The following is a 7,218-nucleotide window of genomic DNA, read 5'->3' as shown; positions in this document are numbered from 1 at the left end:
AGCAGTGCTGTTGGTTCAGATGACTCTTGAGACCAGTAACACTCCCAGCCCCAGGGAAACCTCTGTTCCAAATTTTTCCCTCATTCCACAAGGGAGTTCTTTTTGCAAAAGGCTTTGGCTGTTCCTAAAGCTTTCTCGCATTCTGTCTTTTGAAAAGCATTTTGTGGGGTTGGAACGTTGCAGGTTTCCCTCTTCCCCCTTCCCCCAGATGTTTCTGGTTCTCAGGATGTACACCTGTGAAGTTGGGGTCACTTGGGAGAAATGTCTGAGTTTTATTTACAGCAGAGAAGAATGCAATCTTCACATGCAAATGTTCAAAATGGTCATTTGGTTCTCAGCAATCAACTGCACGACCTGCTAGGGTAGAGTTTGCAGGGACATGAAAAGAAAATAATAAGGTAAAATCATCTCATCTTTACATCTATTTTGAGTGCCTACTCTGGCTCACCAGCATGCTTCTAGGTGCTGGGAATATGGCAGTGGAAAGACAAAAGGGAGAAAAAGAAGACAGAGACAAACCTGTTCTAGTTGGGGAAGGAGGTAGCGGAAGATGGACAATATAAAAAAAAAATAAATCAACAAGTAAATATGTTAGATATAATTGTTCAGAACACTGAAAGATAAAATTATACCCTGAGAATCCTGCTTTATTGTCATGCAGGTGGTCTCCTTGCTTCAGTGAGAGATAATATATGGGAAGTGTCTAGCATAGTCTCCATAGTAGGTGCTCAATAATATTAGTTCCTGCTCTTTTCCTAGCTTGAGCTACTAATCCACAAAGGTGATTTTGCATACCAAGAATAAGTGTTATAAGGCTTGCTTTTAGCAAAATGCATCGCTTAACTTCAATCTAGAGGGACTTCAGGTACGGCCGTGATGGAATAATTCATATCATCAAAAGTTACTGTTAGTTACTCAATTCATTTTACATCATTTTCATAATAAATACGATGAAGAAGCTACTATTTGTCGAGCATAGCGATAGGCAATAGGAATCCAGAAATTATGAAGCCACCATCCCTGCTCTCAGGAGTGATTAGATAGGACAGCAGAAATTCTAAGATAAGGCAGTGTAAGCTAAAGCCCAAGAGACAAAAACAAACAAATTCTCTCAGGGGCCCAAAGAAGGAAAGGTTGTTCTTTACCTTGGGGGAGCAGGGAATAAGAGCCATCAGGAGGGGCTTCCAAAGGTAAATGACCTCTGAGATGAGCCATACAGAAGTGAACTCAGAGGGAAGGGAGCCAGGAGAGCCGGTGGAGTGGCTAGGGCCCCTGAGTTGTCCAGTTTGCTTCAAACACAGAATGCACAAAGGGCATGGTGCAAGATGGGTCCAGAAGGGGGCTGGGGATCACAACATGAGTGTCTTCAATGGCAGGGTGAGGATCAGTGTTTCGCATGGCCGCCACTCTGGCACATTTTGAGATTTTGGAGGTGAGAAATCACATGACCAGCCATGCATCAGATAGCAGGCAGGGAATGGGAAGACCAGTAGGAAGTGACAATGATCAGCCAACTAAGAAGGAAGGAAGATCCCAGGAGGGCAGTAACTGCAGGAATGTACAGAAGGTTGGATCAAGAGATCTGGTGATCCTGCTTTACTGTGTTTGGGGTACCTATCACAATTTGAAATTACCTTGCTCGTATGTTCAGGTGGCTATGGTTTTTGTCCCTTCACCAGATGATAAACCCCATGAGAGCAGGGACCTTGTCTCTCCTCTCGTTCACCGCCTCCTGGTGCCTACAATGGTCCTGGGCCCACAGCAGGGGTGGGCATTTCAAAACTCAGACATTTCTCCCAAGTGACCGCATGACTAGTGTGGAAATAGAACCGATGTGACTTGACAAATGACCGACGTGAGACAGGTGGGAGGCAGAAGCTGTGCGATGCTGTGGGGAGAGTTTCCAGCTCGGAAGAATGTTGAACACATGGCTGGACTGGTTTCCCACATATCAGCTTACTTCCTTGTGCACTTGTGTATCTTTAAGAGATGATTCTTTCCTGCCAGCGACTCTCGTCACTGTTGTTGTTGTTGTCATTGTCCATGTATTGCTTCTTTTTTTAATAGTTAATCTTTGACTTCCCTTCCAATTTTCTCCCTTTACTGTATACCTTTTGGTTGGAGGTTTGACAAGGAAATTTGCCTTGCATTTTTTATCAAGACTGTTTTCAAGGGAGTGGGGCCCCTCCCCTTTTCCCTCTTCAAGAGAGGAGGTCCTGATACTGTATTGATAAATTAGCAGGACCCCTGGAGGTGTGTACAGTGAATCAGAAAGATTTATCTGCAATCAGTAAGAAAAGAATCTAGGGCTTGGCTGCCTGCAAATCCCTGCACGTAAAGAAACTTTCTAGTTATGATAAATACTGCTTCCCACAGTTAATTTTTTTTTAAGAGGTAGTACATTTTCTGAGGTTATTATTACATTAAAAGCAGAGAGGAAAGATGGATTTTCACACCTGATAAGGAAGGAGAGGACAGGTCAAAGAAGAAACCATCACGGAACTGGAAAAAATGGAAGGGCCTGTGACTTGAGGATGATTTTTGAGAAGGAAATTTGCCACCTGTAGGAAAATGGGGAATACAAAGGTTTCAAGGGCAAGAATCATAGATCCAGGAATTGGGTAGAAACGATTGGCCCCCATCTGTTGTGAGAAGACACTGTGGCCTTGTTCTACCTGGAGATTGAGCTAAAAGATTCTCCGTAGAGAAGGTGTTGCCTGCATTGTGAGGACCCAGAGAAAGGAAAATACTGGAGGAATGTTCTCATAGAGGCATTTCATGAAAACCAGCCATGGTGGTGGCAGGAACAGCAGTGCGAAGAAGGAAGCTTGAGAAGAAGCAAGCTTACCCAAACCTGAGCAGCAGGAGGTATGTGGAGAAATCAATGGCGCTGATGGGTATAGCAAGGAGAGTGTATGATCCCTTCCATTCTCACCCTGCACAACTCTAGGGGGTGCCACTCACACATAGCTTATGTAAATGGGGTACATTCCAGGTGGTGGTAGTCACATAGACACTACTCCCTAGCCAGTCCCCTAGCTAGTATTCCTCATTGCACTATTCCAGTCTGCCGCCCCCCGTCCCGGCCCCCCATTCCAGAATGGCACAGCGAGGAGTACTGTCTACTAGAGAGATGAACATCTTGAGTTTTGGTGTTAGGATTCTTTTGGTTGCAAGTCACAGAAACTCAACTCAGACAGCTTAAACAATAGAGGAGGTACACTGGCTCACTCCTGTGCATCCTAGGGATAGAGCTGGTCTCTGTTTCCATCTCTTGGCCTCACCTTCCCCTCTGTGTGAGTATCTTGATCTCCTACTTCTGGGTTTGCCTTATGCTTCGTGTGTGATGCGGGCAGGAAGGGGTGCATGTGTTTGTTGGGAGGGGGTCCATGGGGGGTGTGTACATATGAGTGATATTTTCTTTGGCAGCCCCCCGCCTCCAGAACCACATGAAAAAAGTAGAGAAAAGTCGTTTCTCCTAGGGAAGGAATATTGTTATCTTTTGGATTACAGAGAATGTGAAGACCACAGATAAAATGTCCATGAACGGGCTGGAATAGAGTTGCTGGTGGGCCACTAATGATCACATCTTTTAAACTGTATGCTAGGGGCACCTGGGTGGCACAGTCGGTTGAGTGTCCGACTCTTGGCTTTGGTTCAGGTCGTGATCTCAGGGTCGAGAGATGCAGCCTGGCATTGGGCCCCTTGCTCAGCGGGGAGTCTGCCTGAGAGTCTCCCTCTCCCTCTGCCCCTCCCCACCTTGCACGCTCTCTCTAAAATAAATACATCTTTTAAAAAAAAAATTCCTTAAAGCATTTTTTTCTTCCTTGTTGAAGTAATTCCATTATATTCTTAAAGAAACTCAACATGAAAAATTCTGTTTAAAAAATCTTCTTTCAAGGTCAATTTACAAATTTAATTAATATGGATTGGTAAGTGATTATGCAATTCTAGAAATGAATAGCATTGGATCAAGTTGTAACGAGCATTTTATAGAGAAAGTCAATACATGGTGTGTGTTTTCAGTCTTTGTCATCTGGTTCTAGTCTCTGTTTGGCAACAGCATTTTATACGTCGCTCTGTTAGCACAGCCAAAAAACCTTGCATACTTCACAACTTGCCACTCTTCAAAGATTTAGTTAGAGACTGAAGCTTATAGCACATGCTGCTGGATTCAGCTTCTAAAGTGAGAGTCTCATGGGCCTAAAATATCTCTTGTACCCACACATTTCCTGGTAGGCCAAACTTCACAAAATAAACATAGATGACCTCTCATCCATCCAGTCTTCCGGAAAGTTTAGAAATGATGCAACCTCTTGGCAATATGACATGACACATTGCTTTACTTGTGCAGAATATGAACTTCCTTCAATCTGCGCCATCCGGACAAACAAGCATTTACATTAGCCCTGCCCCGGACTCTGAAACAAATTCTCATCAGCTTTAATGAAACAAGACATTAAATAAGTGGCCTTGGCCGGGGGAAGAATGAGTCAACACGAGACAACAGGGGAAGTCTCGCGGTTGCTTCATAGTGACATCCAAGACATTTGAGAAAGTAGAAGCTGGTTTTTCGGTCAAGATCTTGGTTTCCTTTCCTTTCTTCGTCCCCCCCGCACGCAGGAATAACAATGTCTGGAATCAATATAGCGCTCTTCTTCTGAGAGGTTGAGTATTTTCCCACACGTGAAGCTGGCTGGCTTTGCGCCTTCCCTTTGCGGGAGAGTGAGCTGTGAGATTTCCTCCTGCTCCTCGTTTGTCTCTCGACCACTAACCTAGCTCCCAACTCTTTCTCTTCCTGGGATGGCTTATTCTGGTTTCTGTTCTTCAATAAATAGAAACAAACCTTTGGATGTTGATCAGTGTGCTCTGTGCCTCTTTTAACCCTAGGGATTGCTCTGTCTACTTCTTCTGACTCCAAGAGGAGTAGATATGCCCTTACTTGTTTCCCAGGGGGTTTGGTTTGGTTTTGTATTTAAAGATTTTCTCTCCCCTACAATTGCCCCATTGCTCTGTCTTCTCCAGGCCTCACAGATAATTCATGCTCTGAAATGCCACAATGTCACAATTATGGTGCATCACCAGGCACATGTTAGTTAAAGAATTCTGGACAAAGAGGTGATCCCAAACTATTTTACTAATGAGGCCCTTCACACTTCGTTCCCAACATGTTCCTCTGGCCTGTACCCCCCTATAATGCATCCCCTGTGACAGTGTTTCTCAAACCGTACAAAGTGAAGAACCAGCTGTTTTATTTCCCATCTTTCAGGCTTGGCTGTGTGGTCCTACTGTGCAGGGCTAGTGTGCAGCTTGGCTGACAGGCCACTCACCACGAGCGCTTGACTACACCTGGTCCATATCCTGTCCCAGGACAAGAGGACACTGACCACACAGTGTCAAGTTGCCAGCGTTTCTACAGCTCACTCACTCATGATTTCTTCCCTTATATGGTCATAGAACATAACAAACAAAATATGGCCACTGACCACACTGTGAGTAGCACAGCCATAGGGCTCATGGGATCGGGCCCCGTGCTGGGCTCTGTGCTCAGCAGGAAGAAAAGAAACCTGGTTCTTACCATGTTTTGAATAAAACTTGGTTTTTATTGCTTTTGAACTTTGACGTCAGGTTTTCCTTCAGCCTGGGTGCCCCTGTTCCCCTACCTTTGCTTGGCCTATCCCTATTTGTCTTTGAAAGCCCACCTTAAAATTTTTTTTGAGAAATAATTCACATATGTTTATCATTTTAATGTGTAAACTTTAGTGGTTCTAGTACATCTACAATTTTTTGTGCAACTGTCATCTCTACCTAATTCTAGAACATTCCTGCCACCCAACAAAAAAGCCCTCTACCCATCAGCAGTCACTACCCACTCCCCACTCCCCCTAGCCACTGATAACCACTACTTTATGTCTCCATGGATTTCCTTCTTCTGGACATTTTGTATCAATGGCATCATATCATATGTAGCCTTTTGTGACTGCCTGTCTCACCTAGTGTAATTTTTTCAAGATTCATCCATGTTGTAGCATTTATCAGTTTTTCATTCCTCTTTATGGCTGAATAATATTCTATTGTATGGATACATAACATTTTGTTTATACTTTCATCAGTTAATGGACATTTGCGTTGTTTCTATTTTTTGGTTATTAAGAATAAAACTGCTAGCAGGCGCCTGGGTGGCTCAGTCAGTTAAGCGTCTGCCTTCGGCTCAGGTCATGATCCCGGGATCCTGGGATTGAGCCCCACGTCGGGCTCCCTGCTCGGTGGGGAGTCTGCTTCTCCCTCTGCCCCTGCCTGCCACTCCCCCTGCTTGTGTGCTCTCTCGCTCTGTCAAATAAATAAAATCTTTTTCTTTTTTTTAAGAATAAAACTGCTAGTAACATGTACTAGTTTTATTGTCGGTATGTTTCCATTTCTCTTGGGTATATACCTAGGAACTGAATTGCTGGATTGTATCATATCACTATGTTTGACTCTTTGAGGAAATGTGAAACTCACTTCTCCACATTCTTGACCATACTTTGTTATTTTCTTTAAAAAAAAATTATAGGGGTGCCTGGGTGGCTCAGTTGGTTAAGCGTCTGACTCTTGATTTTGGATCCGGTCATGATCTCAGGGTGGTGAGATGGAGCCCTGTGTCAGGCTCCATGCTCAGCAGGGAGTCTGTTTAAGATTCTCTCCCTCTGCCCCTCCCCCAACTCATGTGCATGCTCTCTTTCTCTCAAAAATAAGTAAACCTTAAAAAAAAATTACAGCTATCCTAGTGGGCACTGTACATATTTTTCTTCTGTGAATTCATCTCTGACTCTTTCTCTTTCCAGAAAGAACCAACACCTTTTTTTTTCTCTCCTCACAAGAATGAATAATACAGTAATTATAAGGATAGCTAATTTTGGAGACTTTGTGGTTGCTAGGTATTATGCTATGTGCTTTACATGTGTGAGCTCATTAAATCCTCATATGATCTTCTGTGAAGTTGGTGTTAATAGTTCTATTTTAGTATGAGGAGGGCACAGAGAGAGAGAGAGAAAGAGTAAATTGTCCAAAATCTTGCACCAGCAAGAGTGAAAGCTGGAATTTCAATTCCTGGGCATATTTGACCCCAAAGCCAATGCTTTGAACTATTTGGCTTTTAAAAAAATAGAAGCTATTAATATTAAATTCTTTTATAGGGGCCACCTGGCTGGCTCTGTCAGAGGAGCGTGCAATTCTTGA

Source organism: Leptonychotes weddellii, chromosome 1 (genome assembly GCF_054177405.1).
Source record: "Leptonychotes weddellii isolate Sample4059 chromosome 1, ASM5417740v2, whole genome shotgun sequence".
NCBI classification, from domain to species: domain Eukaryota; kingdom Metazoa; phylum Chordata; class Mammalia; order Carnivora; family Phocidae; genus Leptonychotes; species Leptonychotes weddellii.
The sequence above is the reverse complement of the archived record's forward strand: the minus strand, read 5'-3'. Positions refer to the sequence as shown.